An 11,801-nucleotide genomic window follows, 5' to 3' on the forward strand; every position below is an offset into this window, starting at 1 on the left:
CCCTAGACTCCCTGAATCTGGGGTGGGACTCAGGAAAGTGTATTTTTTTTTTTTTTTGCGGTACGCGGGCCTCTCACTGTGGTGGCCTCTCCCGTTGCGGAGCACAGGCTCCAGACGCGCAGGCTCAGCGGCCATGGCTCACTGGCCCAGCTGCTCCACGGCATGTAGGATCCTCCCGGCCCAGGGCACGAACCTGTGTCTCCTGCATCGGCAGGCAGACTCTCAACCACTGCGCCACCAGGGAAGCCCAGGAAAGTGGTTTTGAGCAAGATTTCTAGGTGATTCTTACTTCTCCTGCAGCTCAGAAAGCACTGTCTTAAGCGGTCTCTGCATCTGAGCATGAGTCATTCAATCATTCCTTTAGAAAGATGCTGGTGAGTTTTTGAAACACCTAGCATCATGTATGTAGAACATGGATATTATACAGGACATATAGCATGCGCATTCCTTTCCTTAGCGAGACACTGAACCCTCTACAGGCCTTTATGTAGGAACCTACAACTTTTTATTTGAGGGGGTTGCTGGAACGACCGTGGATGCTTTGAGGGCTTTGTTGGAATGACCATGGATGCTTTGAGGGTTGGTCTTACACATCTACAGAGTCCTCACGCCGAGCACTCTGGGAAGTGTTTATTGAACAAATTAAGTGAAATGCTAAGTCACGTGTCATTTTCTTGTGGCAAGAGGCAAACTCTGTTAATCAATTTGATGAGTTTAGAAGGATGAATTCAATTCCTCTTTTGACATTTTTTGGTGATTGGTTCCTCCCCCCCAAATAGCTAGGAGTTGGGGGGATAATCAGATGAGTAAAGCCCCTTGTTAAAAGCAATCAACAAACATAGCTGTTATTCAGTTAAAGAATCTGTAAAGACGGTGTGTGCTGGTTGCCCAAGCAGCCACCACTTTGCAGGGAGACAATTCTTCCTTCGTTGGCAAAGTGTTTTTTTTGCAACTAAGAAAGATTAAAAGGTATGTTCCCTCCTCTCCTACTCCTGAATTTTTGGTTGGGGGCCCCCGAATTAAAAATTTGTCATTGCCATGTGCATTATCTTTTCTTCTTTCTCCTTTCCAGAAATCAGAGTTGGGGGTTCCTTTCCAAGTAAGTCAGGGCAGGAGATTGGTAACAAGAGGCAGTTTTAAGGCTGCTGAAGACTACATTTTATGGATTTACACACGGAGGCTGACAGTTTCAGTAATTTCCCAAAGTTCCATTGGTGATAAGAGGCGGGGCTGGGATTGAACTAAGAGAATCCTTTTCCCTGTAACACCAACTGCCCAAGATAGGGGTTCCCAAAGACATGAGCCTCAGGATCAAATGAGAGCTTTAAAAAATACAGAGTTCTCAGTGCCACCGTAGCCCTAATAAACTAGAATCTTGAGTGTAAATTCAGGGGAATTTGTATTTTTAAAAATGTTTGGTTATCTGTTTATTTATTTGTTAAATTCTGATGCTCAGACCTTGGGAAGTGTGGGAACAGGTAGACCTCATATTCAGAAGGATCTGAACCAGCCTCCAGGGAGCTGAGCAGGTACCTATCACTAACTCAGTGGTTCTCAGAGGGTGGTCCTTACACAGCAGCCTCAGCATCACTTGGGAACTTGTTAAAAGATACCAGGGCCTCATACAGAACTACCTAATGAGAATCTCGAGCGGTACCTAGAAATCTGTGTTGTAATAGTCCTCCGGGTGATTCCACTGTTGGCTAAAATTTGAGAAACACTGATGTAATTGGTTACTGTAAAAATGTACCTATTCTAGAGAGGGACAGATTTCTAAGCTATTATCAGTTATTTGTAGCTTAGTGTAAATGAAGTGTCTGCACTGCTGGGGGAAGTGGGGAGAGGTGGGGCAGCAGGGGCTGCTGGGGAGAGAGGGTCCGGGTGGGGTTAGGAAGGGAAGCAGGTAACCAGGAACAATCTCCGTGACATCCCAATTTTGCCTCAGGCCAGCCCTGCCTCTCTTAGCTCTTGCCTTTCTTCTAAGAGGTACATGTCAAAAGTAGTTTTCTTTGAAGGCAAAGTCGGTATTTAACACCTCAAACATTTAGAGTCCCACCAGACGGGGGATTTTACGATGTGATAATTCACCTCCCTGGAGTTTGTGTGCTTTGCCCGTGTAGAATTTGACTAGCTAAATTTGGGCTTCACAAAGGAATTCTATTGAAACAATTTCCTGCTTTTTGAAGGTAAATCGAATTGACTTTTAAATTTTTAATTGGAAAATTAAGTTCTTTTAGGCTCATTGCATCCCTAAAACGATGGGCCAATTATTGGTCAATAAAACAGTGTGACCAGGGATTCCTGTGGTTTAAAAACGAAAGCCTCTAACCTTCCTTTTGCACAGTAAAAAATGGACATGTTAATTCTTCCTGCATTTAAAAAGATTTAAATAATAATTTCCGTACCCTTCCTTTAAAAATGTTCAAGTAATCTTCATTGTGTACCGATCATGTGTTGGCACAGTAGCAGGTCTTGGGGATACAGGGATGAGAGAGACAGGATCCTGATGCCCAGGGAGCTTCTGGTCCAGCAAGAAGCTTGTGGTCATAACTGAGATGTGTGTACCCTGTGCTCTATAGTCTCCATCAGAGAACTTTCTGCTCAAGCTATGCCTGATTGCATGGTTGCCCATATGGACCAGGTCTCTTACCCATAAGAGTAGCAAGCCCCGCTATCAGACCAAGAGAATAACGATCCCTTTGGGCATTTCAAATAGAGGGAATTTAATATTGGGGGCTCCCATAGGCGATAAAAGAGCTGAGGGTACAGACAGGACAGTGAGGCACCCAGAGATTAGCAACATGAGGACAGGCTGGAGGGACTCAGGGAAAGGTGATGTTATCGGGCTCCAGAAGGTGGCTTCTTTGGGTGGTCCTAGAAGCACCGTGGGGACCACCTGGTGAGAGCTGGAACCCTGGACAGATACAGGTGCTGCTAGAGATGCCCCTCAATGTAGAGCGAGAAGGAGAGAATCCATGGCTTCCCCCTTGGGTAACATATTAAAAAGTTCACTTTAGCTCCATTGAATAGAATGGGCTGGGGACAAGTAGTCAGTTCCTGAAAGATGCATCTGTCGCAATCCAACTATTAGATGCGGCTTTTAGTCAAGGTTGGAGGAAGTGCCTCTTTTTAGGAATAAGTCAAAGAAAAATCATATATTAGAACATAACTACTTGCCTGAACCTTTCAGAATTTTCTTGAAAAACGTTTGCTCTTTATTGCTGACAGGCTCTTTGGCTGTGGGGAGGCTCTCCAGAAGCCACGTGTTCTGTCCCTGCCGGGGGCCTGGTTTTCACCGTGGGCTCCGCGGTCTCAGGCTGCTCCTCGGTCTTGGTGGGACACGCTCTCCCTGCCGTGCCTGCCACAGCCCTGCCCACGTGTAGGATGTCTTCCGGTGGTCCAGTCAACTCTTCAGAGATATCGTGAGCTCCCCGTTTGGGCTGCACACCTGCCTCTTTCTCTGGTGCCTGGAGTGGGGTTAGGAATGCTGGCCGTGCTGCGTCTCCAGGCTGTGTTGACTGGGTGAGGATGAGCCGTCCCGGGGATGTGTTGACTGTGGTCCCGAGAGCTGAACTGAGTGATGAGAACCCATCCTGAGAGTAGCGTCTAGAAGTTGTCTGATCTTCCGCCAGCACCTCCCACTGAACAAACCTAAGGAGAAACGAGGGGGCCAAAGGAGTCTGGGAACCACCTTCCCTGGGATGGAGCAGAGAAGGGGAAGGTGGGGAACGGGTCTGAGAACCAATAGTCCGATGAGGGGCACACCCAGCTGTCCCCTGAAGGAACTTCCCCTCAGTTGGATCAGAGTAAGAAAGTTTTAACGAAGGTCAGGGTCACTCCCTGGGAGGCAGGGGGGACACGGAGAGTTGCCCCTCACAGAAAGCAGCTGAGACAGGGAGGTCAAAACCGTGCTGGGGTGCAGTTGCATCAAGACCCCTTTTAGAACCAAGCTTCTTGGATTCTCTACTAAACCTCACTCTCAACTCAATTTTTTAAAAACTTTTTCATCTTGCAATGGTGCTCAGGATCTGCCCTCTGCTCTCAGAAGAAGTCAGTTCAGCGATGAATCCATACAGGCGTTTGCATCAATTGGCGTCTTACTCAGAGAAGGAGTACTTAGCTGAGAGTAATAAATTGCAAGCACTGAGGCAAAAGCAAAGAGATTTTGGGCAAAAGGGTCCTCCTAGGACCCTTGAGGGGCTCCTGTCTCGCCTACTATAAAGAGCTCTGCATAGAGGTTGGATCTGTGACCGTTTTATCAGGACCAGGACCATGGCAAGTTGGGTATAATGACATAAGCTGAGGACAGGACTTCTCAAGGACCGGTTTTTTCCCCAATCCATTGTGGATTCATATTTTTGTAAAATATAATAAAAATTTAAAAGTTCAATAGAAAAAGACATACGGAACAGCAGTTTGAATATTTTTTTATTAGCTTGAACGGGCATAAAGTTACACCATTCAGTAGCACGGGAAGTTCCTAAACTCTTTCTGTTCTGTGCTGACTGTGGTCCAGCCAAACTGTTTCTGGACAGATTCTGGTCCACCACCCACATTGGCTCATAATACACCAACCTGGAGATTGTCTCTCTGATCGCAGGAGGCTGCTCTGGCAGAGGCTTATTTTTCCTACTTATGCCCCCTGACCTGCGAGTTTCTGGAAGTGGTGACAAAGACTTAACAAAAATCAGGATCTGTAAATCAACAAGAACCCGGAGGAAAATAGCTCTGCGGGGACACTTAGCCATAGCTGAGGAGACGCTCACCCATGCTGCTCTTAGGGGCTACACCCGCATCCTGGCTCAGTGGGGGTGACGTCTACACCTTTTCCAGCTGCTTCATTTTGTGTTCTTTCAGTGTTGACAACTTGGAAAAGGCAGCAGATATTTCTAAAAATGACAGTTATCTTCAGGGAAAGGAAAATGGCAGATATTAGACAAAATAGTATGAAGTAAATTTTTCACCCTGAAGGGCCAAAGAAATCATTAGAGTTATCTGACAGCCTCAGTCTCCAGGAGTGTGACCTGCCTGCTGGCTGTCTCATTGCTATTTATATGAGCCAGGATGTCTACCTAGCAGCCCGGGTTGAAATCAGGTGGGATCTACAGGAATGTAGATACGGCCCAGCGTGAAAGAAACCAGAAAACCCTTATATCTGTGTTTTAAAATTCTGGATTCCAAATTATTCACCTATAGTTTATAATTGGTTGCTTTTCTCCCAATACACGCACACACAGACACAGACACGCAGACACAGACACACAAATACACAGACACACACACGTATTTTTCTTCTCTCTCCCAGTACATCACATTGAGCAAACTAAAACTTTAGGAATTAACTACCATTTCTCTTCCATAAAAAATTATGTTACTTACAGAGCGGGTATTGACAAAAAGTAAAATAAAAATAGCTGCTCTTTGCTTCGATCTTCAAATAAGATATTCAAACAGATTTTGAAATGGGAAATTCAAAATCCTTCTCTTATTTTTTGACCCTTAACATCTACCGAATTTCTTCCTTAAAAAGTTGCCATTGTTGAAATGTTATTAGGGTAATATAGGTAAAGTTAATACATACCAATGGAATACATAGTCAAATGCAATTACATGGGGCTGGGGTGTTTCTTCCCGCTTGAGAAATCGGTTCTCTCTAATGCCCTTTATTAAAGTTTAAAGGAAGTGTTGACTTGGCAGGAGAGAAAGGGTTTGGGAATGAGCTTTCTTGTTGCTGACCTTTAGGGGCTGTCGTGCTGCCTGAAGCATTGTCTTCAAGCAAAGCAGGATGCGGTCATGTTTGTGAAAAAATGTTAAAAACAAGGAAACCAGAAACAAAAACCCTCATCCCCAAATCAGCCCCCAAATTCATCTCCCAAGATCACCCTGTGTTTTTGACATGCCTGTGTGTGTGTCCGTGTGCTTGCAGTGAGAGTTTGATCATTGTTCTACCAGCAGCTAAAATCCCAAGCCATATGTCAGTGTGTTTCTCAAAGAGAAGCTTGACTAGATTCTCTTCATATTGTTTCAGCGATAGATTCTCATCACCAGGACTTAAAAATATGTTCCCAGCATCTTTTGACAAGCTGAAGTTTCTCCATTTCAGCCTTTAGCATGATAAAAACGAATTCAAAAACCCCTGTACCTATTGAAATTCTTACACCTGTCAAACATCTGCTTTCTTTCTGAAGATCACATCATCTGCTTTTTGACTAGGTTGTGCATTCAAGACCTGAAAACTGTGACCCCTGTTGCCTAGCAACCAAGAAACTCAGGCTTCAGCCCTGGTGGGTGAGATGAAAAAAGGTCAGTGAATGTGGCAGGCCTGTCCTTATCAATATGCTACCGTGGCAGCTACTTTTATTTCTTATAGTAATATATCATAATAAGTTTTGTAGGTCTTTTTACTATGGTTCTCCCTTTTGAATAAAAGCATAACTAAGACTTGAGGGGATGTCTGATATAACAGAAAATGTAACCATAAAAAAAAAAAACAACCCAGAATAGAAATCATCTAACTGCTGAGTACCCTGCCGGGCTGCCTGAGGCAGTTACACATTTCCATTGAGTTATTTTATGATCAGGCCAGTATGTTATTGAAATATTATCTCTTTAGCCTTTCTCATTCTGATAAGAAATGACAGGCTCTCAGAACAGTAATACATACAGAGTACAGAATATGGAGCCATGGACAAAATTCAGCTGGGGTAAAGAACATTGACTTTGGAGAATTTCCATTAAAACCGATCACCTTGGGTTGTATTTTCAAATCGGGCACAGTCCACATTCTAATGTCCACTTTATTTTTTATTTTATTTTTATTTTTTTAAACATCTTTGTTGGAGTATAATTGCTTTACAATGGTGTGTTAGTTTCTGCTGTATAACAAAATGAATATGCATACATATATCCCCATATCTCCTCCCTCTTGAGTCTCCCTCCCACCCTCCCTATCCCACCCCTCTAGGTGGACACAGAGCACCGAGCTGATCTCCCTGTGCTATGCGGCTGCTTCCCACTAGCTACCTGTTTTACATTTGGTAGTGTATATATGTCCATGACACTCTCTCACTTCGTCCCAGCTTCCCCTTCCCCCTCCCTGTGTCCTCAAGTCCATTCTCTGCATCTACATCTTTATTCCTGTCCTGCCCCTAGGTCTTCAGAACCTTTTTTTTTTTTAGATTCCATATATATGTGTCAGCGTATGATATTTGTTTTTCTCTTTCTGACTTACTTCACTCTGTATGACAGACTCTAGGTCCATCCACCTCACTACAAATAACTCAATTTCATTTCTTTTTATGGCTGAGTAATATTCCATTTTATATATGTGCCACGTCTTCTTTATCCATTCGTCTGTTGATGGACACTTAGGTTGCTTCCATGTCCTGGCTATTGTAAATAGAGCTGCAATGAACATTTTGGTACATGACTCTTTTTGAATTATGGTGTTCTCAGGGTATATGCCCAGTAGTGGGATTGCTGGGTCATATGGTAGTTCTATTTTTAGAATTTTTAGGAACCTCCATACTGTTCTCCACTGTGGCTGAACCAATTCACATTCCCACCAACAGTGCAAGAGGGTTCCCTCTTCTCCACACCCTCTCCAGCATTTATTGTTTCTAGATTTTTTGATGATGGCCATTCTGACTGGTGTGAGGTGATACCTCATTGTAGTTTTGCTTTGCATTTCTCTAATGATTAGTGATGTTGAGCATCCTTTCATGTGTTTGTTGGCAATCTGTATATCTTCTTTGGAGAAATGTCTATTTAGGTCTTCTGCCCATTTTGTGATTGGGTTGTTTGTTTTTTTGATATTGAGCTGCATGAGCTGCTTCTATATTTTGGAGATTAATCCTTTGTCAGTTGTTTTGTTTGCAAATATTTTCTCCCACTCTGAGGGTTGTATTTTGGTCTTGTTTATGGTTTCCTTTGCTGTGCAAAAGCTTTGAAGTTTCATTAGGTCCCATTTGTTTATTTTTGTGTTTATTTCCATTTCTCTAGGAGGTGGGTCAAAAAGGATCTTGCTGTGATTTATGTCACAGAGTGTTCTGCCTATGTTTTCCTCTAAGAGTTTGATAGTGTCTGGCCGTACATTTAGGTCTTTAATCCATTTTGAGTTTATTTTTGTGTATGGTGTTAGGGAGTGTTCTAATTTCATTCTTTTACATGTAGCTGTCCAGTTTTCCCAGCACCACTTATTGAAGAGGCTGTCTTTTCTGCATTGTATATTCTTGCCTCCTTTATCAAAGATAAGGTGACCATATGTGTGTGGGTGTATCTCTGGGCTTTCTATCCTGTTCTGTTGATCTATATTTCTGTTTTTGTGCCAGTACCATACTGTCTTGATTACTGTAGCTTTGTAGTATAGTCTGAAGTCTGGGAGCCTGATTCCTCCAGCTCCATTTTTATTTCTCAGGATTGCTTTGGCTATTCGGGGTCTTTTGTGTTTCCATACAAATTGTGAATTTTTTTATTCTAGTTGCGTGAAAAATGCCATTGGTAGTTTGATAGGGATTGCAATGAATGTGTAGATTGCTTTGGGTAGTATAGTCATTTTCACAATGTTGATTATTCCAATCCAAGAACAGGGTATATCTCTCCATCCGTTAGTATCATCTTTAATTTCTTTCATCAGTGTCTTATAATTTTCTGCATACAAGTCTTTTGTCTCCTTAGGTAGGTTTATTCCTAGGTATTTCATGCTTTTTGTTGCAATGGTAAATGGGAGTGTTTTCTTAATTTCACTTTCAGATTTTTCATCATTAGTGTATAGGAATGCAAGAGATTTCTGTGCATTAATTTTGTATCCTGCTACTTTACCAAATTCATTGATTAGCTCTAGTAGTTTTCTGGTAACATCTTTAGGATTCTCTATGTATAGTATCATGTCATCTTCAAACAGTGACAGCTTTACTTCTTTTCCAATTTGGATTCCTTTTATTTCTTTTTCTTCTCTGACTGCTGTGGCTAAGACTTCCAAAACTATGTTGAATAATAGTGGTGAGAGTGGCAACCTTGTCTTGTTCCTGATCTTAGTGGAAATGGTTTCAGTTTTTCACTATTGAGGATGATGTTGGCTGTGGGTTTGTCATATATGGCCTTTATTATGTTGTGGAAAGTTCCCTCTATGCCTGCTTTCTGGAGGGTTTTTATCATAAATGGATGTTGAATTTTGTCAAAAGCTTCCTCTGCATCTATTGAGATGATCACATGGTTTTTCTTCTTCAATTTGTTAATATGGTTTATCACATTGATTGATATGAGTATATTGAAGAATCCTTGCAATCTTGGTATAAACCTCACTTGATCATGGTGTATGATCCTTTTAATGTGCTGTTGGATTCTGTTTACTAGTATTTTGTTGAGGATTTTTGCATCTATGTTCATCAGTGATATTGGCTTGTAGTTTTCTTTCTTTGTGACATCCTTGTCTGGTTTTGGTATCAGGGTGATGGTGGCCTCGTAGAATGAGTTTGGGAGTGTTCCTCCCTCTGCTATATTTTGGAAGAGTTTGAAAAGGATAGGTGTTAGCTCTTGTTGAAATGTTTGATAGAATTCGCCTGTGAAGCCATCTGGTCCTGGGCTTTTGTTTGTTGGAAGATTTGTAATCACAGTTTCAATTTTAGTGCTTGTGATTGGTCTGTTCATATTTTCTGTTTCTTCCTGGTTCAGTCTCAGAAGCTTGTGCATTTCTAAGAATTTGTCCATTTCTTCCAGGTTGTCCATTTTATTGGCATAGAGTTGCTCATAGTAATCTCTCATGATCCTTTGTATTTCTGCCGTGTCAGTTGTTACTTCTCCTTTTTCATTTCTAATTCTATTGAGTTGAGTCTTCTCCCTTTTTTTCTTGATGAGTCTGGATAACAGTCTACCAATTTTGTTTATCTTCTCAAAGAACTACCTTTTAGTTTTATTGATCTTTGCTATCATTTCCTTCATTTCTTTTTCATTTATTTCTGATATGATCTTTATTATTTCTTTCCTTCTGGTAACTTTGGGGTTTTTTTGTTCTTCCTTCTCTAATTGCTTTAAGTGTAAGGTTAGGTTGTTTATTTGAGATGTTTCTTGTTTCTTGAGGTAGGATTGTATTTCTATAAACTTCCCTCTTAGAACTGCTTTTGCTGCATCCCAAAGGTTTTGGGTTGTTGTGTTTTCATTGTCATTTGTTTCTAGGTAATTTTTGATTTACTCAGTGATCTCTTGGTTATTTAGTAGTGTACTGTTTAGTCTTCATGTGTTTGTATTTTTTACAGATTTTTTCCTGTAATTGATACCTAGTCTCAGAGCGTTGTGATCAGAAAAGATACTTGATCCAGTTTCAATTTTCTTAAATTTAGCAAGGCTTGATTTGTGACCCAAGATATGATCTGTCCTGGAGAATGTTCCATGAGCACTTGAGAAGAAAGTGTAATCTGCTGTTTTGGGATGGAATGCCCTATAAATATCAATTAAGTCCATCTTGTTTAATGTATCATTTAAAGCTTGTGTTTCCTTATTTATTTCCATTTTGGATGATCTGTCCATTGGTGAAAGTGGGGTGTTAAAGCCCCCTACTATTACTGTGTTACTGTCGATTTCCCCTTTTATGGCTGTTAGAATTTGGCTTATGTATTGAGGTGCTCCTAAGTTGGGTGCATAAATATTTACAATTGTTATATCTTCTTCTTGGATTGATCTCTTGATCATTATGTCGTGTCCTTCTTTGTCTCTTGTAACTGTATTTATTTTAAAGTCTATTTTGTCTGATATGAGAATTGCTACTCCAGCTTTCTTTTGATTTCCATTTGCATGGAATATCTTTTTCTATCCCCTCACTTTCAGTCTGTATATGTCCCTAGGTCTGAAGTGGGTCTCTTGTAGACAGCATAAGTATGCATCTTGTTTTTGTATCCATTCAGCCAGTCTATGTCTTTTGGTTGGAGCATTTAATCCATTTACATTTAAGGTAGTTATTGATATCTATGTTCCTATTACCATTTTCTTAATTGTTTTGGGGTTTGTTACTGTCTTTTCCTTCTCTTGTGTTTCCTGCCTAGAGAGGTTCCTTTAGCATTTGTTGTAAAGCTGGTTTGGTGGTGCTGAATTCTCTTAGCTTTTGCTTGTCTGTAAAGGTTTTAATTTCTCTGTCGAATCTGAATGAGATCCTTGCTGGGTAGAGTAATCTTGTCATAGGCTTTTCCCTTTCATCACTTTAAATATGTGCTGCCACTCCCTTCTGGCTTGCAGAGTTTCTGCTGAAAGATCAGCTGTTAACCTTATGGGGATTCCCTTGTATGTTAATTGTTGCTTTTCCCTTGCTGCTTTTAATATTTTTTCTTTGTATATAATTTTTGATAGGTTGATTAATATGTGTCTTGGTGTGTTTCTCCTTGGATTTATCCTGTATGGGACTCTGCACTTCCTGGACTTGATTGACTATTTCCTTACCCATATTAGAGAAGTTTTCAACTATAATCTGTTCAAATATTTTCTCAGTCTCTCTTTTTTTCTCTTCTTCTTCTGCAACGCATATAATTTGAATGTTGGTATGTTTAATGTTGTCCCAGAGGTCTCTGAGACTGTCATCAATTCTTTACATTCTCTCTTCTTTATTCTGCTGTGGTAGTTATTTCCACTATTTTATCTTCCAGGTCACTTATCCGTTCTTCTGCCTCAGTTATTCTGCTATTGATTCCTTCCAGAGAATTTTTAATTTCATTTATTGTGTTGTTCATCATTGTTTGTTTGCTCTTTAGTTCTCTAGGTCCTTGTTAAATATTGTATTTTCTCCATTCTATTTCCAAGATTTTGGATCATCTTTA

This window comes from Lipotes vexillifer, unplaced genomic scaffold (assembly GCF_000442215.2).
Source record: "Lipotes vexillifer unplaced genomic scaffold, Lipotes_vexillifer_v1.1 scaffold444, whole genome shotgun sequence".
In the NCBI taxonomy this organism is placed as follows: Eukaryota; Metazoa; Chordata; class Mammalia; order Artiodactyla; family Lipotidae; genus Lipotes; species Lipotes vexillifer.